General features: G+C 42.7%; 3 long non-coding RNA genes across 3 annotated transcripts in view; 1 reads left to right on the plus strand and 2 right to left on the minus strand.

The window, feature by feature from the left end:
* The window catches only part of LOC139180876 (uncharacterized), a 164,173-nt gene that overhangs the window by 61,647 nt on the left and 76,969 nt on the right, over window positions 1-25,557 (plus strand). The window lies entirely within an intron of this gene.
* Window positions 3,108-7,288, minus strand: LOC139181737 (uncharacterized). Its single transcript, XR_011565488.1, has 4 exons — window positions 7,181-7,288; window positions 4,914-5,015; window positions 4,708-4,744; window positions 3,108-3,306 (listed from the first exon to the last, which is right to left on the minus strand). It is a non-coding gene; the product is annotated as an uncharacterized lncRNA (long non-coding RNA).
* Window positions 8,611-9,975, minus strand: LOC139181738 (uncharacterized). The gene is made up of 3 exons (XR_011565489.1): window positions 9,844-9,975; window positions 8,880-9,019; window positions 8,611-8,686 (listed from the first exon to the last, which is right to left on the minus strand). It is a non-coding gene; the product is annotated as an uncharacterized lncRNA (long non-coding RNA).

Here is a 25,557-nt window from a genome sequence, read left to right on the forward strand (position 1 = left end):
TCAAGGCTATGGTTTTTCCAGTGGTCATGTATGGATGTGAGAGTTGGACTGTGAAGAAGGCTGAGCGCCAAAGAATTGATGCTTTTGAACTGTGGTGTTGGAGAAGACTCTTGAGAGTCCCTTGGACTGCAAGGAGATCCAACCAGTCCATTCTGAAGGAGATCAGCCCTGGGATTTCTTTGGAAGGAATGATGCTAAAGCTGAAACTCCAGGACTTTGGCCACCTCATGCGAAGAGTTGACTCATTGGAAAAGACTCTGATGCTGGGAGGGATTGGGGGCAGGAGGAGAAGGGGACGACAGAGGATGAGATGGCTGGAGGGCATCACTGACTTGATGGATGTGAGTCTGAGTGAACTCCGGGAGTTGGTGATGGACAGGGAGGCCTGGCGTGCTGCGGACACAACTGAGTGACTGAACTGACTGATACACGTTTGATGGATATATTGCTCATTATTCCAAAGACACTTTCTGGGTTCTAATGTTTATTTGCAAAAAATCTTGGTATTTATAGACAGCATCTATTCATTTACATGATAGAGTTTTACAAATGTCCTTTAAATTTAGTAACTTTTTTGTCATGGGAGTATTCTGATTATGTAGTTGCCAAATAATAGTAATGACATTCGTGCTACATTTTTAAAGAAAGAACAGTGATTGGCTTCCTCCATCAAGTACCTAGTTTGGATCATTGTCGTCGGCAGGTGGATTCTTAACCACAGAGCCACCAAGGAATCCCAGGGATGGCTTGAAGAATGAGCCGTGCACATTCAGAAATGGTGGCTTGTTCTGTGGGGTTCAGGCTTCCCACTCCAGGCATCTGTTTGGGGACCCAGCCACGTGTGTCACGGAGAAGCACGCAGCTGATGACTGAGTCATAGGAGCATGACAGGCAGACACTCTGGATCCTTCCAGGCCTGCTTGGAACAACCCCACGGAACCCCCCTCCAGGGCTCTGGCTCTGAATGCAGAAAGGCTGGGTCCTTCTGTGTGTCCTGCTCACTATAAACCGTGAACGTGGCTTTTCCTTCTGTCTTGGCATCCCTGACAGCACATCCCTTTCTCACCAAGGGTGGGAGTGGGAGGCTGGCCTGGTAAAGGGACCCAAGGCATTGGTTGTACTCAGGGTTAGGCTGACTGCGGTGTTTACCAGGAGATCATATGTTGAGTGGGGAAGACTGAGCTAGTGGAGGTGATGGAATCCCAGTTGAGCTATTTCAAATCTTAAAAGATGATGCTGTGAATGTACTGCACTCAATATGCCAGCAAATTTGGAAAACTCAGCAGTGGCCACAGGACTGGAAAAGGACAGTTTTCATTCCAGTCCCTAAGAAAGGCAATGCCAGAGAATGCTCAAACTACCGCACGACTGCACTCATCTCACACACTAGCAAAGTGATGCTCAAAATTCTCCAAGCCAGGCTTGAACAGTACATGAACCGTGAACAGATGTTGAAGCTTGTTTTAGAAAAGGCAGAAGAACCAGAGATCAAATTGCCAACATCTGCTGGATCATCGAAAAAGCAAGAGAGTTCCAGAAAAACATCTATTTCTGCTTTATTGACTATGCCAAAGCCTTTGACTGTGTGGATCACAATAAACTGTGGAAAATTCTGAGAGATGGGAATACCAGACCGCCTGACCAGCCTCTTGAGAAATATGTATGCAGGTCAGGAAGCAACAGTTAGAACTGGACACGGAACAACAGACTGGTTCCAAATAGGAAAAGGAGTACGTCAAGGCTGTACATTGTCACCCTGCTTATTTAACTTATATGCAGAGTACATCATGAGAAATGCTGGACTGGAAGAAACACAAGCTGGAATCAAGATTGTCGGGAGAAATATCAATCACCTCAGATATGCAGATGACACCACCCTTATGGCAGAAAGTAAAGAGGAACTCAAAAGCCTCTTGATGAAAGTGAAAGAGGAGAGTGAAAAAGTTGGCTTAAAGGTCAACATTCAGAAAACTAAGATCATGGCATCCGGTCCCATCACTTCATGGGAAATAGATGGGGAAACAAGTAGAAACAGTGACAGACTTTATTTTTTTGGACTCCAAAACCACTGCAGATGGTGACTGCAGCCATGAAATTAAAATATGCTTGCTCCTTGGTAGAAAAGTCATGACCAACCTAGACAGCATATTCAAAAGCAGAGACATTAGTTTGCCAACAAAGGTCGGTCTAGTCAAAGCTATGGTTTTTCCAGTGGTCATGTATGGATGTGAGAGTTGGACTATGAAGAAAGCTGAGCGCCAAAGAATTGATGCTTTTGAACTCTGGTGTTGGAGAAGACTCTTGAGAGTCCCTTGGACAGCAAGGAGATCCAACCAGTCCATTCTAAAGGAGATTAGTCCTGAGTGTTCATTGGAAGGACTGATGCTGAAGTCAAAAGTGATGCAAAGAACGGACTCATTGGAAAAGACCCTGATGCTGGGGAAGATTGAAGGCAGGAGAAGGGGACGATGGAGAATGAGATGGTTGGATGGCATCACTGACTCAATGGACATGAGTTTGAGTAAACTCTGGGAGTTGGTGATGGACAGGGAGGCCTGGTGTGCTGCAGTCCACGGGGTCGCAAGGAGTCAGACAGGAGTGAGCGACTGAACTGAACTGTACAGACTAGTGACTCAGTTATACTCATACAGACATTCTTTTTCTGATATTCTTTGCCAATGTGGTTTATTTCAGGAGACTGGATATAGTTCTCTGTGCTCTGGAGTAGGACCTTATTGTTTGTTCATCCTGCATATTAACGTTTGCATACGCTAATGTCAAAGTCCCACGCCATCCCTTCCCTGCCTCATGGCGCCCACAAGTCTGATCTCTATGTCTGCGAGAGTCCATTTCTGTTTTGTTAAATAGGCTCACTTGTGGACCCGGTATATTATTATTGCATGTTGTTCCCATCGCAATCCAGGGAAAGAACTGTAAAACTACCCTCTGTGGTTTATTCTCTCTTCTCACCAAGACAGTTTCAGGATTCACACCATGCGTCCTAAACAGGGTTATCACCTGCTTCATTGTACCCTCGATTTCTACCTGGTTGGATTTACATGCTTTGTGCATTAGGGGTATGGCAAATGCCCTCACTGACACGTATATGCATTAATCAGTTTATTCATCCGTTTAGGAATCCAGTAACATCAACAAGAGCACAGGAGATTCGTAGTACGAAAGTCATGGGTCGTGACTTCCTGCAGGAGAAGAAATGGCAATTTCAAGGAAAATGTCTATTATCTTCATACGGATGATTGTGACCCACTGGTGCTGTGACGCTGCTCATATTCTTAACTTTGTTTTCTGCTTGAAACATGAGAAAAAGAAAAACAAGTAGCACATTGTTGAGCTGATTAGGATTAACATGATGTTGCTCATAGCATGAAAGAGAAAAGAGAAGCAGTGGATGGTGGACCCAGTGGAGAAATTTCCCTGCAACTTTCACAGAAGTCCTTCTGTGTGTGTGGCCGTGTGGGACTATCCTACAAGAGCCTTTTCACAGAAGTCCTTCTGTGTTGTCCCTGTGGGCTTGCATAGGATTACCACCTGGTGAAATTAGCGGTGAGCACTCCTGCATCAGCTCGAATGCTGAGAGTCACTAGGTTACATATTCAGAGGTCTGAGACGTAGGAGACTATATACTGTGTCACCTATGCGGCTTACATCTTCTGTAGCCTCCTTCATCATCACGGATGTGTTGCGGCTGCACGGTCCTTCATTCGCAGTGGGATTCACCGGGGGTTATCGTATTTCACAGCTCGGGGCTTTGCACAGCCTCCTCCTCTTTCCTCAGAGCATCTCACCATGGAGTCTAGACCAGTGTTGTGTTTGGACATTTAAATCCAAACACTTATGGAAGCCAGAGCCTTTGCTGTCCGGCAAGGTGGACTTTTTGTTATGCTATTCTTTTCGTAAGTTAGTTTTTATTGAAACGTCCTAGATTTGCAACAGTGGGCTACTTCCAGCTATACAGCAAAGTGATTTATCTGTACATTTGTTGTCGGTTAGTTGGTGAGTCATGTCCCACTGTTTATGTCCTATGGTCTATAGCTTTCCAGACTCCTCTGTCCATTGGATTTTCCAGGCAAGTATTCTAGAGTGGGTTACCATTTTCCAAGGGATCTTTCTAACTCATGGATAGAACCCATGTCTCCTGTGTCTCCTGCCTTGGCAGGCAGATTCTTGACCACTGAGTCACCTCCAGAGCCTCAGTTATACATATATGTAGGTCAATGTATACCTTTTAGAGTCTTCTTCTGAAAGTTATTACAAGACATTGCGTATAGTTCTCTGTGTTATCTGCTATGTCTTTGTCATTGATTTTATATATTTTACTGTGGATCTGCTCATCTCACACTCCTGATTTACCCCTTGCCTGCTTCCCTTTTGGTGACCGTTAATTTTGTCTGTGTTTCTGTTTTATGAATGGTTCCTTTGCATCATATTTTAAGGTTCCACATGGAAGTGATGGCAAATGATATTTGCCTTTCTCTTTCTGACTTACTTCACCTAGTAAGATCACCTCTAGGTCCGTCCATGTGGCTGCAAATGGCATTATTTCGTTCTTTTTCATGGCCAAGTAATATTCCATCGTGTATGTATCCCATTCTTAAAACAGTGACCCCCCCCCCCGGCCCCGCCTGCCCCAAAGAGGGAACCTACTGAGACAAAGCTCAGTGTTGTATGAGGTATGTTTCTACTCACCCAACTGATGTTGTCTGTTCTTATGGAGGACAGTCGTCTGTGGAAGAGAATGAATAAGGGGGACAATGACCATTGACATGCCTTTGTTTCCAAGGATTATTTCATAATAGCTTTTTACAAGGATATCTGTGCCAATGGGAATTTTGAATTGAATGTCCCAGTGATGTGTTTTCATTTCGGATACCTGTCACCGTCCGGGGCTTTACCTGTTTTGATGATGTTTTCTATATTTTCATTTGGAATCCCCCTCTCATTGTTCAGCTGCTGATACTTCTGAAATTCTTCTGGAGTGAAACTGGTTCCTTTGGCTGGATTTCATAGCAAATAGGGCAGAAGAGGTGTGCATTAGAATCTTTTATGGGTTGTAGAGAGTCACCTGGCTGCTCCCTGTAGTGATGGGTAAGTCTCACCAGCACCGCTGCCCTCCACCATCACCTAAGCCCTGCTCTTCAGGTATTTTTCTACACACGTGCCCGAGTGTGCACACAGGTCTTCACATGGGTCCATGGGGGTAGAGTCCACATAATTAACATGCTACCACGCTCCAGTTCTTGCAACTACTCAGTGAGCTACAGATCATTCAGCTGTGAGCTTAAGCATACCCTAGGGAGAAGCAGGTTTTCAAGGTACGTCGGAGAAGGTCATGGCAAGTCTGAGACTCAACTCTCAGACTCTAATGCTTCCTGTCCACTTTGTCTACATCCTAGAATTCCATCCCTGGGGTTTTCACAAACCCTCATGAAATGGAGAGGGAAATGGCAACCCACTCCAGTATTCTTGACTGGAGAATCCCAGGGACAGAGGAGCCTGTTGGGCTGCCGTCTATGGGGTCACACAGAGTCGGACATGGCTGACGAGACTTAGCAGCAGCAATGGAATGAATGGGCAGAGAATGATTTGGAATTTTCAAAAGCACACTGACCCCACTGAGATGGTGGAGGACCTTATGTGCAATGCCCCATACCTGATATTTCCTGCCTGCCTTTTGTCTGTGAAAGATTTTAGTCAAAGTTGTAAGTTTATCAGAGAATTACAAATGTCATACAGCAAAGGAAAACTGTCAAAGGACATGAAATAATAATAATGTAGTCATAAAGCATAGACAAGGACCTGTAGTTCCTCCCCAAGGGCAATAAATACTGTTCTGGGTCATATCCTGTACGCTGTCTTATAGACACTGAAACCCCACTCGGTGGACAAGTTAACTACAGGATGACCAGACTGTAGCCGTGACATAATCTGCCATGATTCTGAGAATTGATTTCAAGGAGATGGGAATACAGAGACCCTGGAACTGTTGATTAACTGTGCCTAAAACAATCACGATGATGCTGGTCAGACCACTGATGACCGATTTAAAAATGACTGTTGGAGCTGACTTCTGTTTTTGCAAGGAGCCCCCTCCCACTGTCTATAAAAGCTCTTGTCCCCCTGTTTGGCAGTTGTGGGGTGGGGCAGTCAGCCTTTGGACAGAAGTCCACTCTCCCACCAGTTGTCTGCATCTGAATGAAAGCAGACTTTTCTTTCTAAGAAGCTGGCCTCTTAGTTGCCTTTTGAAGGGTGGGCAGCAGGAACCCACATTGGGTAACGACATCACACATGCTACTGAGGAAGAAAACTCACGCTTTCTCATCCTCAAAGACCAGACACGACACCCACCCATCCCCGATGAGGATATAATATCAGAGGGGATAAAGAGATGTGGCAGGGAACCCAAGGGATTGGCCGGACGGCAGGATGATTGACATTCCAGACCACACTGCCTGTACAGTCGGCAGTGTGACCCAGTGGTATTTGCAGAACTCTAGGCAATACTTTTATGATTGTGACAAAGGAGAAAGCATTTGTCATGGAGATGAATGCAGTCACGGCCCCGGGACCTGTGAGTTTACTAAACTCAGATTTAAACCTTGGTTCACTTGGGTGTCAGGACCCAGAGACTGTATTTGTGTGATACCTGGCAAGGAACTCGTGGAGCATCCTGAAATATTTCCTTGGATCTCTGGGATAAGTGTATCTCATTTTTAAAAGAGCCATCACATAGAATCCCCAGTGGATAACATTTCCTCATTTTTCCAGCAGACAGAATTTCTATATCCCCGACTCATGTCACATGAAGTCTGAATTCTCCGTGTGAACACAGATCTGTTCCACGGTGCTTCATATAAGGTGCTGTGCTTAGTTTCTCAGTCCTGTCCGACTCTTTGTGACCCCGTGGAGTATAGACCACCAGGCTCCCCTGTCCGTGGGATTCTCCAGGCAAGAATACCGGAGTGCATTTCTATTCACTCCTCCAGGGGATCTTCCCAACCCAGGGGTCAAACCCAGGTCTCCCACACTGCAGGTGATTTCTTTCCCATCTGAGCCACCAGTCAAGCCCTAATATAAGTTACGTGTGTACCTGTCTCCTTTCTGTAAAAATACTGATCGTATGAAAACATCTACTTTGCGTTGGGTAAGCTATAGTACGTACCGGAACCTTCAGTTACTTTTGTGATCTTTTCTCCATCGTCATTTTCATAATAAAATACCAGTATGTTGTCTGTTACATGAATGATTTGCAAATAAATTCTCCCCTCGACTGTGGCAGAGGAAAAAAACAAAACAAAACAAAACATCAAACCTCAACATGATTAACTTCTTTTCTTTTCATTTGAGCCTGACTTATTCTTCACATGATATTGTCAGTCTTCCCTTGGATGGTGAACTGTATCTCACTGAGATTTCTAGTGACGCGTTGTTAGAACGAGTTAAGACAATTAGTGAACTAGGAAAGCTTTCTCCACAGCCCCTTCTCCTGAAAATGAAGACTTCCAGTCTTCTAGACTGCACAGTCTGTGAATGATAACAAGGTGTTTATTGCAACTCTAATAGGTGTTAAACCTCAGCCATCTCATAGGAGCTCACAAGAGCTGACTGTTAAATTTTCAAGAATTTTGACACCCAGTTTTCAACTACAATCATGGTTAGAAAGGAATTCAAAAATTTAAATGAATGATATTAAAATAAATGTCAGTACATCATCCAGAGTTATTTCCTAGTACGAGAGGAAATAAAAAAGGTACGAATTAGTTTATTGCAAAATGCTGGGCATATATAATATGAAATGGTTTCGGATTAGATCCTGTGGCTCTGTGTCCACAGTTGAAATTAAAATAAATGCATAACACCAAGATTAGAGTGCTCTGTTATACATTTTTTCCCCATGAAAATTAAACATACAGACATTTGATCACTGAATAAAATATTACAGTACTGATATTAATATTTGAGAATTATTTCCTGTCATTTTCAACTATGGAGACAGAAATCTACGTTAGTGCCTCTTTCAAATTATGTATTGATATTCATATATGAGAATTATTTCTCCTTATTTTAAGCTATAGAGATAGAAGTCTATGCTAAAGTCCCTTTCAAATTATGTAAAAAAAATCAGTTTGAAATTTTGGCTGTTATTTTAACTGTTTCCAATTTTGGACTTTAAGTTAATCATGTTCTACTTACTCAACTTGCTAATGAAAAACTTTTAATATTTAAAGAATTTCTTTACTCAAAAGAAATTGAATCACGTAGGTCAAGTAAAAGAAAAAATTGTGAAAGAGTTGTTATTAGCCTAAGTAGGTAATTGGACTTCTCCATGCCCGAGGAATATGAGGAGTCAGTGTTCTGGGGCTTTTTCTCAGAGACCATCAGTGGCCACTTTCCAACCTTGGACCTCATCCTGGTGTTGTGGCACAGAATGGATTGCTGAAAAATTAAATGGCTTTTCCAAGGTTGCATTGGTAACGAGTAGAGGAAATAGTCCGCCCATAGAGATATTAGTTGTTTTGGGTGAAGCACATACTATCCATCTGAACACGTTCCATGGTTTGGGGAAGACCAGCCATCAGAGGAGCTGGAGTACTCCCATTCTATGAAGTAAACACCTCCTTCCTGTCTCTGTAGCACTCCTGAGAAAAACTGGCATGTGCCATCAGATCTGAAGAACACAACAGGCAAGACAATTCCTTCCCACCATTCAGTCGCCAGGGCTTGAGGACACCCTCCTGGGAATAGAGTTTGCACACCCAACTTCACAGCCGTGACTCACACCTCTCACTGTACGTGGAGACCAGACCCCATGCCCGAAGTCAACAGACTGCTTGCTTTCAGTCGAGGAGGATTGTGCTTACTTGATATAAAATGAAAGGGAGAGCTGTTCGCAGTTGTTAATACATTCAATGTGGCGATTATAACACCTCAGTGGGCCCCCTTCCACAATCTTCTCCTTGTTATCTGCAGCTGCATAAATGGTGCGCCACTCTCCTACAACCTAAGAAGGAAGTTCCTTGTAAACGTCAGTCAATCTCTTTTCTGGTCACTCAGCAATACACGGCACTGTCTATGCTTCTGCACTTGCCACATAGGAGAAGCAAATTGAATCTTATTAAAGCAAAGAGAAGTTCCACCCCCTACCTTGGTGAGTAACACGACATGAAATCGTCTTTCCTATTGGAGCACAAAGCATAGAATTCAGAAATTTTTGCAGACAATTCAGAGCTTTTTTGAAATAGCTAAAACCATGCCAGTAAAGACTGTGACAGTTAATATCTTTCTGAATGTTAGCTTGTTAGGGGTTTTGTTTGTTTTACCTACAAATGAATAAGATAAATGAAAAATAGCCAAGAAGAGATAAACAGACGGCAATATTACGTTTGTGTAGATATGTCGACCACAGAAGGTATATAATCTGGTTATGCTGCTGCTGCTATGTCGCTTCAGTTGTGTCTGACTCTGTGTGACCCCAGAGATGGCAGCCCACCAGGCTCCCCCATCCCTGGGATTCTCTAGGCAAGAATACTGGAGTGGGTTGCCATTTCCTTCTCCGATGCCTGCAAGTGAAAAGTGAAAGTGAAGTCGCTCAGTCCTGTCCGACTCTTAGCGACCCCATGGACTGCAGCCCACCAGGCTCCTCCGTCCATGGGATTTTCCTCGAGAGAGTACTGGAGTGGGGTGCCATTGCCTTCTCCAAATCTGGTCATACATATACACAAATATATCTCTGTCACATGCACACACAGCCTCGCACACACACGTGCACACACACACACAATCAAACAAGCAAGACCTTCTAGCAGATCAGCTCATTCGGGGTACCTTTGAGGGGTCTATCTCAGCTGGAGTTTCCTGGGCGGCACAAACCAGGAGAAGGACAAGACTCAGGAACAGAATCTTCATCTTGTGAGTCTTGTGTTGTTCCTTCTAGACAAGCGGAGGGCGCCCCAGTTGTTGGAGAGAATGTGAATTGGTTCCACTTTTTATAGGATACGTCTCTTGGCGGAATACCTATCGATCAAACAGTGGTTAATCACAGGATGACGGTGACCTAAATGTAATCTTCGGACATCTTGGTTGGCAGCTGAGCATTTTGGCATTCTGTGCTTCTTATACAACCCTGTGTTATTCCTTTCACGTTGAAGAGGTCTGTTTAAGCTTATTTTCTAAAATGAATGACACACCTTTGGTTTAAGAAGATAAATATGTGGTATCTCTACCAGGAATCAGTTATCAGGGAATTCATGAGAGGGGTTCATATTTTTTTTTAATATTGAAATTGCAGTATAGTTGATGCCCAATATTTTCTGTTACAGGTGTAGCATATAGGTATTCATAATTTTATTTCTACCTTTAGAGCTATAAAATATTGGCTATTTTATTTCCTATGTTTTCCAATCCTTACTTTTAAAATAATCTTTGTATGTTATTATTTATTTTGTACTTTATAGCTCTTATTCCACTCCTTGTGTGTGTGTTACTGACTTCTTTCCCTCAGCAGATTCGTTTGAATAAACATCTATGTATTTTTGTCCGAGAAGGCAATGGCACCCCACTCCAGTACTCTTGCCTGGAAAATCCCATGGACGGAGGAGCCTGGTAGGCTGCAGTCCATGGGGTCGCTAAGAGTCGGGCATGACTAAGTGACTTCACTTTCACTTTTCAGTTTCATGCATTGGAGAAGGAAATGGCAACCCACTCCAGTCTTCTTGCCTAGAGAATCCCAGGGACGGGGGAGCCTGGTGGGCTGCCATCTATGGGGTCGTACAGAGTCAGACACGACTGAAGCGACTTAGCGATATTTTTGTAGACTCCTTCCCCATTGCCCCTACATAGTACCATCAGGATATATCCCACTTTTATCCATTCCAGTGTTGATGGATACGTGTTCATAGACATGATTTAGTAAGGAAGTGAGCCATCTTATCTCCTGGGTAGAGACTTAGGGGATCTCCATGTCTGGACTGCTGGATCTCCGTGCCTCTGATTTTCGATCCCTGCCAACAGGAGATGAGAATTTCCGTTGCTCCATCCTTGGCAGGACTTGGTATGGTCAGCTGTTTTTATGTCAGAGATTGTCATGAGTGCGTTAGTCTATGCAGTTTCAGGAGTATTTTCCATTTCCTCAATGAATAAACTGGGGTGATGGCCATTTGTCTGTTTCCTTTGTTAGGTGTCTCTGCAAGCTGTTTGTTTATTACTGTATGAATTATTTGTTTTTTATGAAGTTTGTAGGTTTTTAACATATTCTGGAGTCTCTTTTAGATGGAGATGTGCGAACATTTCCCCCCCCTCCCTTGCTGGCTTTACTTTTATTTCCTTAAGGTTGTCCCTCAAAGATGTAAATATTTTGATTGAGGCTTGGTTATGAACATTCTGTTCCCAGTGTGAGATCCTGCTTGGTGTATATTTTAATCAGTAATCGCCTAATCTTTGGTCACCGTGTCCACCTGTGTTTTGCCTCTGGAGTCTTTCTTGTTTTGGGTCTTAAATACACGTCTGTGAGTCTCTCTGCGTTAGTTGTAAAACGTGCAGCAATGAAAGAGTTGAAGTTATTTATTTTTTTGGTCACACGAGTTCCCAATTTCTCCAACAGTTTTCCTTATAAGGTTATTATTCTCTTCTGAATTTCCTTTGTAACTGTATCCAAAATCTATTTGTCTCTATATTCCTGTCCCTTCTCCAGGAGCAGATTTGGTTCTGTTTTGGTTTGTGTTTCCGCATCCTTGGTTCTATTTTGGGGGCAGTGTTAAAGACAGTTAGAACATGATGGTCACATGAGTGGCCTTCAACAAGTTTGTGTCAAAAGCAAAGCATTCACGGTTCACATCTTGTGAAAACAGAATTTTCATTCATTCACGGATCATTAGAGTGGTGCGTGTTTCTGGTGATTTTCACAGAGCGTGTCTGAAAGAGCAAGACAGTTTTGCTACGTTTTGGAGCCAAAGGAAATAATCCTTGAATAAATGGTGGCTGCAGAATTCTCAACATAAGTAGATACTCAAACATAAGGGTTTAATTGACTTAAGTTCTACTGCTGGTTATATTTGTTTTTGGTATATTTTTTCCTGTTTATTTATAATTAGCCAAGGAGCTCCTGTGATTTAAAGAAGTTTGTAATGAACAGGATGTTGACTATGACAAATAGCATTGCACGTATATCTGTCAGTGGCTTAGAGCAGAACTTTTAAGTGTTTTTATCGCACACATGCAAACACAAATACGGGGTAAAATGAGTAACAGATGTATTAGTCAACTTGTATCTTATGTAAATCACAGTGGTGGTTTTTCTTTGACTCTACCTTCCTGTTCCTGATCTTCCTGCCAACTTTTAAGAGTTGGTATATCCACACTGATTAAAGTTAATTCACTTGTGATAGAGGATCCCTCTTCCCCAGGATTTGATATATTGTCAACTGGATGGAGATCCTTGAAAATAATTTTTCAGATAAAATTTTTTTAATGGTTCATATTTCCTACCTGGTTCCTAATGTTTTCATTATTCAAACGGCAACTGTTTCCCTGAGAATTTTTAAAAGTATTTTGGTGTCTCGCATCTGTGGGAGAGGGAGAGGGGGGATGATTTAGGAGAATGGCATTGAAATATGTATAATATCATATAAGAAATGAATCGCCAGTCCAGGTTCGATGCAAGATACAGGATGCTTGGGGCTGGTGCACTGGGATGACCCAGAGGGATGGTATGGGGAGGGAGGAGGGAGGGGGGTTCAGGATTGGGAACACGTGTACACCCGTGGCGGATTCATGTTGATGTATGGCAAAACCAATACAATATTGTAATTAGCCTCTAATTAAAATAAATAAATTTAAATTAAGAAAAAAAAGTATTAAGGTGGGTAACTCAGTGGTCATACTTCTTATAACTTCTGCTAAGGGTTTTTTTTTTTTTTTTTTTTTAATTTTACAACACACACTGGGTCTTACTTGCTGTGTTCTGCCTCTCCCTAGTGATGGGCTGAGGGCTTGTTGTTGTGATGGTTCTCTTGTTCAGACTCTGAATGAGCGGAGTTTGTGTAGTGCACGCCTTTGCCATCATACACACGTGGGATATTCCAGGATATAGATTCAGTGTGTGTTCCCTGCATTGCCAGGTGGATTCTGAACCACTGGACCCCTGGGGAAGTCCCTCTGCTCCGTTTGTTCTTTCTTCGTTTTAATTCTTGTTGTAGGTGGCTTTCTTGGGTGAGACCTGAGTGAGCAGTAGCTTCATTCTTCCCGGGGGCTATTAGTAGCTGCCCTCTGCACTGCTCTGGTAGCAATATTGACACCTTCCAACCTGGGGGGCTCATCTTTCAGGGTCATATGTGTTTGCCATTTTATACAGTTCATGGGGTTCCCACAGCGAGAATACTGGAGTGCTTAGCCACGCCCCACCTCCAGTGGATCACCTTCTGTCAGAACTCTTCACTATGACCCCTCTGTCTTGGGTGGCCCTACACGAAATGGCCCATAGCTTCCCTGAGTTATGCCAGCCCCTTCAGCATGCAAGGCAGTGATCCACGAAGGGAGTACAGCTTATTCGTCAACCCGCCATTGTTGCATTTTCCGTCAACAACTCAAGTCGACGGACACCAGTATCTTGATCTTGGACATCAGGCTGTGCTTGTAATATGCATTCAGAGTGCACGCAGCTTACAGTGAGCCCTGGCAGGGTCCGGGCCCAGTGCCCTATTCTGTCTTGCCTGTCACTTCACAGCCGCTCAGGTGCACCCAGCCTTCCACATCCTCATGAATCAACCAGAGGTCTCCAGAGTGGTCTAGGATGGTGTCATATTTTTCACCTCCCTTACGCATTTTTCCTGGTGTGTTGTCTGGTCCACTGGCATGACCTACAGGACACCCATGATGCTTCTTTTGCCCATCAGTTGGCACCAATCAATGACTATTACTTTGAAAAATATCTGATGAGCAACTTCTGTGCAGAGCTGTAGGTAACTCTGCACCTGCATTGCATCAGCATCAAAGTGTCTGCTTTTGGGGTTTGAGATGGAGAGTAGCCCCCACTGTAGTCGGACATCACAGACCCTGTGCTTTGTAAATACCATCACTGCCCTTTCTTTAGTAAACACTGTTCACTTTGGTTGTATGTGTGTGTGCTCAGTTCATAAATCGTGGCTGACTCTAGCGACTCCATGGACTGTAGCCTGCCAGACTCCTCTGTTCATAGATTCTCAAGGCAAGAATACTGGAGTGGGTTTCCATTACCTTCTTCAGGGCATCTTCTTGACCCAGGGATTGAATCTGCATCTCTTGCATCTCCTACATTGCTAGGTGTATTTTTTACTACCGCGCCCCCTGGAAGCCATGTAAGACTTCATTCTGCAACATCCTGACCGCCTCCTGCAACCCCACAGCAGATGAACACTGCTTGACACCATCGTTGAGTTGCTTTCAGGTTCCACTTAGGACAGGTCAGAATAAGGTATCTGAAAACCAATCCCATTTCTCATGTGACAACTGATTGGAACCTCATTTCACCATATAAAACTACCTTCAGTGGTTTATTCTCTCATCTCACAGAAACACTGGCAGGATTCACACCATGCATGGTAAACAGAGTTATTTCCTCCTTCGTTGTACACTCAACTTTCTGCATGGTTGAATTTACAAGTTTTGAGTATTTGCAAATACAGAACCGTTGTTTACTACACATATGTGCTTTAATCAATTTATTGATCAGTTTAGGAATCCAGTAACATTAGCAAGAGCCAAGGACATTCATAGTTGGAAAGCCATGGGTTCAGGGTCATGATTTCCTGGGAGAGAAGAAATGATGATTTCGAGGAAAAGGTCTACCATCTTCATATGGATGATTGGGGCACATTCGTGCTTTCATGCTCCTCTATTCTTGCTTCGTTTTTTTTTTTTTTTTTTTTTCTTTTTACATGAAAAAAAAGTAAAACATTGTTGAGCTGATTAGCATTAATATGATATTGTCTGGAGCATGATAGAAGCAGTTGCTGCTGGAAGCAGTGGGGAAATTTTCCTACAAGACCCATTTCACAGAAGTTCCTCTGTGTGTGTACCCCTGGGGGTTTTGTAGAATTACCACCTGGTGAAACTAGCTGTGAGCAGTCTGGTATCAGGTCTGCTATCGAGAGACACTAAGTTAGGTATTCACAGCTCTTTGAGATACAGGAGATGATATGCTGTGTGACCTGTGCCACTGACATCTTCTGTAGTCTCATTTATCATCATGCATGTTTTGTGGCTGTAAGCTCCTTCATTCACAGAGGGATTCCCCAGCGATCATCATAACTCACAGCTCAGGCCTTCACACCACCTCCATTGTCTTTAAAGCATCTCACTGTGGCTTCTACATCAATGTCAGGATTTAGCTCTTCTCATCCAAAGACTAAGGAAGCCCAACCCTTGGACACTTGGCAAGGTGAAGGGTTTTGTCATCCCATTCTTTTTTTTAAATTAATTTTTATTGAAATGTAGTTGATGTTCAGTGTTATGTTAGATTCAGGTATAGAGCAAAGTGATTCATTGATATATTTGTTGCTGCTTTCTCGTTATGTTGTTCCCACTCTTCTGTGACAGTATGGACTGTAGCTTCCCAGATCCCTCTGTTCGCTGGAATTTCCTGTCAAGTATACTGGCATGGGGTGCCATTTCCTATTTGAAGGATCTTCCTGACCCAGGGATAAATTCACATTTCCTGTGTCTCCTGCATTGGCAGGCAGATTCTGGAACTCTGAGTCATCTGGGAAGCCCTCACTTACATATATGTGTAGGTAAATGTATCCCTTTTTTCATTCGTCTTCTTAAAAGTTATTGGAAGACGCTCAGTATAATTCCCTATTCTCTCTAGTTGGTCTCTGTTGTTTATTTTATATATTTTAGTGTGTATCTGCTCATCTCAAACTTGGAATTTACCGCTTGCCTGCTTCCCCTTTGGTAACCGTTAATTTTGTCTGTGTTTGAGTCTGTCTCTGTGTTTTATTGGTTCAATCGAATCATATTTTAGAGTCCACACGGAAGTGATGGCATATGATATTTGCCTTTCTCTTTCTGAGTAACTTTACTTAGTAGCCGCATCTCTAACTCCATTCATGTTGCTGCAAATGGCATTTTTCATTCTTTTTCTTGGCTGAGTAGTATTCCATTGTATATGTATCCCATTCTTAAAGCAGTAGAACCCCCCTCCCCCAAAGTGTTAACCTCCTGAGGAAAAAAAATGTGTTGTATGCGTCATATTTCTACTCACCCAACCGCTCTGCACTGTTCTTATGGAGGACAATTGTCTGTGAAAGAGAATGCATAAGAGGGAAAATGACCATTGACATGCCTATATTTCAAAGCTGTATTATTTCAATACAGCTCTTATTAAAGATATCTCTGCCAATAGGTAGTTTGAACGGAAGGTTCTAGTGATGTGTTTTTGTTTCGGAAACCTGTCACCGTCTGGGGCTTTACCTGTTTTGAAGAGATTTTCTATATTTTCATTTGGAACCCCCCTCTCACTGTTCAGCTGCTGATACTTCTCAAGTTCTTCTGGAGTGAAACTGGTTCCTTTGGCTGGATTTCATAGCAGACAGGGCAGAAGAGGTGTGTGTTAGAATCCGTTATGGGTGGTAGAGAGTCACCTGACTCCTAACTGTAGTGATCAGTAAGCCTCACCAGCATCACTGCCCTCCACCATCACCTGAACCCTGCTCTCCAGACAGTTATTTACAGAGATGCCCGAGTGTACACACAGGTCTTCAGATGTGTCCATGGGGGTAGAGTTCACATAGTTAGCACGTTATCACATTCCAGTTCAGAGAACTACTCAGGGAACTACTAGTCATTCAGCTGAGACCTTGAACATCCCCCTGTGAGATGCAATCTTTCATGGGACATCAAAGAAGGTCATGGCAGGTCTGAGACTCAGACTTTCTCCCAACTCCATCACTTCCTGTCCACTTTGTCTACATTCTAGAAGTGCAACCCTGGGGTTTTCATGAACCCTTATGAAATGAATGGGTGTGGGAATGATGGGGAAGTTTCGAAACCACACTAATCCTAGTGAGATGGAACGGGACCCTGTGTTCCTTGCCCACCCTGTCTTTGGCCTGCCTTTTGACTGTGAAATATTTAAGTCAAAGAATAAGTTTAATCAGAGAAATGAGACTGTGGAAAAGCAAAGGAAAACAGTCAAAAGAGACCAAGTAATAATAATGTAGTCATGAAGTAAAGACAAGGACCTGTAGTTCCTCCCAAAGGACAATAGATACTGCTCTGCGTCATATCCTGTGAGCTGTGTGTTAACACATGGACTGTAGCCCACCAGGCTCCTCTGTCCATGGGGATTTTCTAGGCAAGAATACTGGAGTGGGTTGTTATGCCCTCCTTCATGGGATCTTCCCTACCCAGGGATCAAACCCAGGTCTCCCACATTGGGTGTGGGTTCTTTACCATCTGAGCCACCAGTGAAGCCCTATCATAAGGTGTCTGTACCTCTCTCCTTAGCGTAAAAGTACTGATCATAGGAGCTCATCTACATAAGCTACAGTACTTACCAAGGCCTTCAGTCATTTTTGTGATCCTCTCCCCATCATAATTTTCAACATAAGTTACCAGCATGTTTTCTGACACATGAATCACTTCCAAAGTATTGGTACCGTAAACTGTGACAGAAAAAAAAAAATCAAGCCTCAGTATGATGAACTTCTTTCCTTTTCAGTTGAACATGTTTTATTCTTCTCACGCTCTCTATTGTCTGTTTTCCCTCTGATGGTAAACTCTGTCTCAATGACATTTCTAGTGGTGTATTGTTAGAATCTTTAAGAGAGCGAGTGAAGTAGGAGATCTCTTTCCACACCCCCCCTCTCCTGAAGATCATCGAGACTTTCAGTCTTCTAGCACTCTATGGATGATGGCAAAGTTGCTTGTTGCAACTATAGTATATTTTGAACCTTAGCCATCTCGTACCCGCTCACAAGAGCTGACTGTTATACTTTCAGAAATTTTGTGACCCAATTTGCAAGTACAATCATGGTTAGAAAGCAAGTCTAAAAAATTAGATGAACCTTAGTAAAATGAAAGTTACTACATAATCCAGAGTTATTTCCTAGCCTAAGAGCTAACAAAAGAGGTACAAGATACAAGTAACTGCCTCATGTTGGACATATATACTCTTTAACGATTGCAGATTAGATCCTGTGGCTGCATGTCCACATTCGAAATTAAAATAGTTGCATCAGACCAAGATTAGAGTGCTCTGTTGTATATGTTCTCAATGAAAATGAAACATTGGATCACTTAATGTAATGTCACAGTGTTGATATTAATATTTGAGGATCATTTCTTGTTATTTTCAGCTACAGAGATAGAAATCTGTGAGTGTTGCTTTCAACTTATGCATTGATATTACATTTGAGAAATATTTCTTGTTATTTCAAACTGTAGGGATAGAAGTCTATGCTAAACTCACCTTCAAGGTATGTAAAAATTCGTTGAAATTTTCGCTCTTGTTTCAAAGCGAAGTGAAAATCAGCCAGTCATGTCTGACGTCCGTGAACCTCGGCCTGTCACCCATCAGACTCCCCTGTCCGTGGGATTCTCCAGGCAAGAATACTAGAGTGGGTAGTCATTTCCATCTCCAGGGTACTTCCCAACCCAGGGATAAAACCTGGGTCTCCTACACTGCAGAGCTCTTGTTTTAGCTGTTCTCATTTTGGGGCCTTAAATTAATCATGTCCTACTTATTGTACTTACTAATAAAGAAATTTAATATTTAAGAAATTTCTTCATTTTAAGCAAATTTGATCATGTAGATGAAATAAAAGATAGAAACAACTTTGAAAGAGTCTTTGTAATCTTAAGATAGTAATATATATATGTATATATGTGTATGTATATGTGTGTGTGTATGTGTGTGTGTGTGTGTGTGTGTGTGTGTGTGTATATATATATATATATATATAAAATCTTATGTGCTTCACCACTCCCAGGGAACATGTATAGTCACCGTTCTGTGGCTTTTTCTCAGAGACCATCAATGGCCACATTCCACCCTTGAACCTCATGCTGGTGTTGTGGGACAGAATTAATTCCTGAAAACTTAAATGGCTTTTCCAAGATTGCATTGGTAATGAGTAGAGGAAGCAGTCCACCCATCCAGACATCTGGTTGTCTTTGATGGAACCGAGGTTATCCAGCTGAACACGTTGCATGGTTTTGGGAAGACAGCCCATCGGAAAAGCTGGAATACTCACATTCTAGGACGTACACATATCCTTCTTGTCTCTTTGCCACTTCTGTGAGCAACAGGCATGTGCCCTGGTCCCTGAAAAACCAACAGACAAGACATTCCTTCTCACCATCTATTTCCCAGTGCTTGAGGACACCCTTGAATAGAGTTCGCACCCTCAACTTCACAGCCATTACCCACACCCTTCACTGCATGTTGGAGCCCGGACCCCATCTCCAGAGTCAGCAGTCTCCTTGTTTTCCATTAAGGAGGATTGTGCTTACTTGAGATAAAATGTAATGGAGAGGGATTCACAGTCATTGATACATTCAATCCGACGATAGTAATTCCTCAGTGGGCCTCCTTCCACAATCTTATCCTTGTTATCTGCAGCTGCGTAAATGATGCGCCACTCTCCTGGAATCTAAGAAGGAAGGTCTCCTTAAGCATCAGTCAATATCTCTTTTGCTTACTTACCAGTACACAGCACCACCTTTGCTTCTGCGTTTCACACAGAAGAGAAGTAAATTCAACCTCATTAAGCAGAGTTCTACCCCCTATCTTGTTGAATACCATGTCATGAATTCATGATTCCTATTCGAGCAGAAAGCATAGAATTCAGGGTTTTTTTTTTAAATAAAACATGTCATGATTGGCCATGACTCTCTGAATGATAGCATATTAAATTCGTTTTTTTTTTTTTTTTTTTAGCCTATAGACTAATAAGATGAAGAAAAAATAAAAAGACCGGATAGACAAATGGTTGTATTTTTATCAGGTAGTTACATGGACCCCGGTATGTATACAATCTGTTCATACATATAAATGAGTTTATCTCTTACATCTACACAAAAACAACCACACACACACACACACACACACACACTCACACACACTCAAACAAGCAAGACCTTCTAGGAGATGACCTCATTCTGCATACCTTTGAGGGGTCTATCTCAGCTGGAGTTTCCTGGGCAGTGCAAACCAGTCCAAAGAGGAGAGTCAGGAACACGGCCTTCATCTTGGGATTCTCGTAGTCCTATTAGGAAGCTGAGCCTATCCCAGCTGTTGGAGAGGTTGTGAATTGGTTGCACTTTTTAAAGGATACGTCTCTTGGCAGAATACACGATCATCAAACAATGGTTAATCATCCGATGTGGCTACATAGACGTCATCTTCCCATATCCTGGATGGCAGCTGAGCTTTTTTTGTGGTTTTCTGTGGTTCTTATACAGATATTTATTTTTAGAGAAGTTGAAGTGGATCTGGACATTAAGTCTTAAGAGTAAATCAGAAATCACAGAACACTTGAGGTATTTCCAGGACAGTGTTTATATTCTTGTCCATCATCCAAGAGTCCAGGACACATATCCTCAACCTCTGTGTTATTTCTTTCACATTGAAGAGGTCTATTTAAGCTTAATTTCTAAAAGTACAGATGACACTGTCCGGTTTAAGAAGATAAATATGAGTTGTCTCTACAAGGAATCAGTTATCAGGGCCTTCCTCAGAAGGGTCTGCATTTTTTTATATTGAAATTGAAATATAGTTGATGTACAGTATTTTTTGTTACAGGTATACCATATAGTGGAGAAGGAAATGGCAACCCACTCCAGTATCCTTGCCTGGAGAATCCCATAGACAGAGGAGCCTGGTGGGCTACAGTCCACGGGGTCACAAAGAGTCAGACACGACTGAGCGACTTCACTTTCACTTTATACCATATAGGTATTCATAATTTTATTGCTCCTTTTGAAGTTACAAGTACATAGGCTTTTTTATTGCCCATGTTGTACAGTATATATTTATACATTATTTATTTTAACATGGTAGTTTCTACCTCTTATTCCACTCCTCCTGTCTGAACCTACCACTTTCCTTCACCCCACTGGTCACGACTGGTTTCTTCTCTGTATCTTTTTTTGTTATGTTCTGGAGTTTGTTTCATTTTTTATTTTGCACATGTAAGTGGAATGCAACACTTTGGCTATCCATTCTTTTATTTTTTCTTCATCTTATTTTTCTGTAGGTTTATAAAAAACGTAATTATTATTCCCAGAGTCATGAACTGTCACAGTCGTTTGCCATGATATCATACAGTACTTGTCTTTCTCCGTCTGACTTAATTCACTTAGCATAATACCCTAATGTCCATCCACATTGCTCTAAACTTCACATATTAATGGTTGCCAAGTATTCCACTGATTTGTGTATGGATATACACAGGTACGTCTGTGTGTATATACATACATAGATGTTCAAGCTGAATTTAGAAAAGGCAGAGGAACAAGAAATCAAATTGCCAACATCCATTTGATCATCCAGACAGCAAGTGGGATCCAGAAAAGCATCTGTATGTGTGTTAGTTGCTCAGTCGTGTCTGACTCTTTGTGACCCCACAGACTGTAGCCCACCAGGCTTCTCTGTCCATGGAATTCTCCAGCCAAGAATACTGGAGTGGATTGCCATTCCCTTTGCCAGAAGAACTTCCCAACCCAGGGATTGATCTCTGGTCTCCTGCATTGCAGGAAGGTTCTTTACTGTTTGAGCTACAGGTATTAAGTCCATCTACTTCTGCTTTATTGACTATGCCAAAGACTTTGACTATGTGGATCACAACAAAATGTGGAAAATTCTTCAAGAGATGGGAATACCAGACCACCTGACCTGCCTCTGGAGAAATCTGTATGCAGGTCAAGAAGCAACAGTTAGAACCAGACATAGAACAACAGACTGATTGCAACTTGGGAAAGGAGTACGTCAAGGCTGTATATTGTCACCCTGCTGATTTATCTTACATGCAGTGTACATTATGTGAAAACCTGGGCTGGATGAACCACAAACTGGAATCCAGATTGCCGGGAGAAATATCAATAACCTCAGATATGGAGAAGACACCACACATATGGCAGAAAATGAGAGAAACTAAAGAGCCTCTTGATGAAGGTGAAAGAGAAGAGTAAAAAACCTGTCTTAAAACTCAACCTTCAAAAAACTAAGATCACAGCATCTGGTCCCATCATATCATGGCAAATAGAGGGGAAACAATGGAAACAGTGAGAGACTTTATTTTCTTGGGCTCCAAAATCACTGCAGATGGTGACTGCAGCCATGAAATTAAAAGACGCTTGCTCTTTGGAAGAAAAAGCTATGACCAAGCTATACAGCATATTGAAAAGCACAGACATTACTTTGCCAACAAAGGTCTGTCTACTAAGAGCTATGGTTTTTCCAGTAGTCATGTATAGATGTGAGAGTTGGACCATAGAGATGGCTGAGCACTGAAGAATTGATGCTTTTGAACTGTGGTGCTGGAGAAGACTCTTGAGAGTCCCTTGGCCTGCAAGGGGATCCAACCAGTCAAACCTAAGGGAAATTAGTCCTGAATATACATTGGAAGAACTGATGTTGAGGGTGAAACTCTAATAATTTGGCCACCTGATGTGAAGAACTGATTCATTGGAAGAGACCCTAATGCTGGGAAAGATTGAAGGTGGGAGAGAAGGGGATGACAGACGATGGCATCGCCAACTCAATGGACATGAGTTTGAGCAAACTCCAGGAGATGATGAAGACTGGGAAGCCTGGCTAGTTGCAATCCATGGTGCTGCAAAGAGTCGGATATGACTGAGCGACTGAACTGAATTATTGCATATACTTCCTATGCTTCTTTGAGCTTCCCAGGTGGTGGTAGTCGTAAAGAACCCACCTGCCAATGCAAGACATGAGTGCAGATTCCATCCTTGAGTTGGGAAGATCCCCTGGAGAAGGAAATAGCAGCCAAATTCAGTGTTCCTACCTGGAGAGTCTCATGGAAACAGGAGTCTAGCGGGCTACCGTCCCTGGGGTCACCAGTGTTGGACATGACTTAGTGACTAAACCATCATCACCATGGTTTCCTTATATATTTTATCTAATTTTAATGAAACATTTTCAACAGGAGCCAGTTTTCATCTTGTACCCCACTCAGGGATCCCTCCCAAATTTGTCTCTCCAATTTAATTTTTCCTTTAGGTTATAAGCTACAGTCAGTGCAGTGTCTGAGATTTCTGCCTTACATGCAGCCCCTGACCCTGAGATCCAGCTTCTTTCAACCATCCTCCTGCCTGTTGATGCATTAGGCAAACTAGATTAAAGAACCTATGGGCAGCCACTCTCTAAATGACACTGTCTTGGGCAGTTTGCTCCCAGGATGACACCAGCACTATGATGATCATCAGTTCACTTCAGTCGCTCAGTCGTGTCCGACTCTCTGCGACCCCATGGACTGCAGCATGCCAGGCCTCCCTGTCCATCACCAACTCTGGGAGTTTATTGAAATCCATGTCCGTTGAGTCGGTGATACTTTCCAACCATCTCATCCTCTGTTGTCCCCTTCTTCTCCTGCCCTTAATCTTTCCCAGCATCAGGGTCTTTTGAGATGAGTCAGCTTATCGCATCAGGTGGCCAAAGTATTGGAGTTTCAGCTTCAGCATCAGTTCCTCAAATGAACATTTAGGACTGATTTCCTTTAGGATGGACTGGTTGGATTTCCTTGCGGTCCAAGGGACTCTCAAGAGCCTTTTCCAACACCACAGTTCAAAACCATCAGTTCTTCAGCACTCAGGTTTATTTTTAGTCCAACTTTCACATACATACATAACTACTGGAAAAACCATAGCCTTGACTAGACAGACAGTTGTTGGCGAAGTAATGTCTCTGCTTTTTAATATGCTGCGTAAGTTCAGTTCAGTTCAGTTGCTCATTTGTGTCCGACTCTTTGAGACTCCATGAATTGCAGCATGCCAGGCCTCCCTGTCCATCACCAACTCCCGGAGTTTACTCACAATCATGTCCATTGAGTCGATGATGGCATCCAGCCATCTCATCCTCTGTCGTCCTCTTCTCCTCCTGCCCCCCAATCCCTCCCAGCATCAGGGTCTTTTCCAATGAGTCAACTCTTCGCAGGAGGTGTCCAAAGTATTGGAGTTTCACCTTTAGCATCAGTCCTTCCAATGAACACCCAGGACTGATCTTCTTTAGGATGGACTGGTTGGATCACCTTGCAGTCCAAGGGCCTCTCAAGAGTCTTCTCCAACACCATAGTTCAAAAGCATCAATTCTTTGGTGCTCAGCCTTCTTCACAGTCCAACTCACATCCATACATGACCACTGGAAAAACCATAGCCTTGACTAGACCAACGTTTTTTGGCAAAGTAATGTCTCTGCTTTTTAGTATGCTATATAGGTTGGTCATAACTTTCCTTCCAAGGAGTAAGCGTCTTTTAATTTCATGGCTGCAGTTACCATCTGCAGTGATTTTGGAGCCCAGAAAAATAAAGTCAGCCACTGTTACCACTGTATCCCCATCTATTTTCCATGAAGTGATGGGACCAGATGCCATGATCTTAGTTTTATGAATGTTGAGCATCTTCTTTTAGGATTTGAAATAGCTCAACTGGAATTCCATCACCTCCACTGGTTTTATTCATAGTGATGTTTCCTAAATCCTACTTGACTTCACATTCCCAGTTGTCTGGCTCTAGGTGAGTGATCACACCATCGTGATTATCTGGGACTACATGGGAAATAGATGGGGAAACAGTGTCAGACTTTATTTTTTTGGACTCCAAAATCACTGCAGATGGTGACTGAAGCCATGAAATTAAAAGACGCTTACTCCTTGGAAGGAAAGTTATGACCAACCTAGATAGCATATTCAAAAGGAGAGACATTACTTTGCCAACAAAGGTTCGTCTAGTCAAGGCTATGGTTTTTCCAGTGGTCATGTATGGATGTGAGAGTTGGACTGTGAAGAAGGCTGAGCGCCAAAGAATTGATGCTTTTGAACTGTGGTGGTGGAGAAGACTCTTGAGAGTCCCTTGGACTGCAAGGAGATCCAACCAGTCCATTCTGAAGGAGACCAGCCCTGGGATTTCTTTGGAAGGAATGATGCTAAAGCTGAAACTCCAGTACTTTGGCCACCTCATGCGAAGAGCTGACTCATTGGAAGAGACTCTGATGCTGGGAAGGATTGGGGGCAGGAGGAAAAGGGGACGACAGAGGATGAGATGGCTGGATGGCATCACTGACTGGATGGACGTGAGTCTGGGTGAACTCCGGGAGTTGGTGATGGACAGGGAGGCTTGGTGGGCTGCAATTCATGGGGTTGCAAAGAGTTGGACACAACTGAGCAACTGAACTGAACTGAACTGAAGATCTTTTTTGTACAGTTCTTCTGTGTATTCTTGGCAAGTCATCTTAAAATCTTCTGCTTGTGTTGGGTCCATATCACTTCTGCCTTTATTGAGCCCATGTTTGCATGAAATGTTCCCTTAGTATCTCTAATTTTCTTG

Source organism: Bos indicus, chromosome X (genome assembly GCF_029378745.1).
Source record: "Bos indicus isolate NIAB-ARS_2022 breed Sahiwal x Tharparkar chromosome X, NIAB-ARS_B.indTharparkar_mat_pri_1.0, whole genome shotgun sequence".
Classification (NCBI taxonomy): domain Eukaryota; kingdom Metazoa; phylum Chordata; class Mammalia; order Artiodactyla; family Bovidae; genus Bos; species Bos indicus.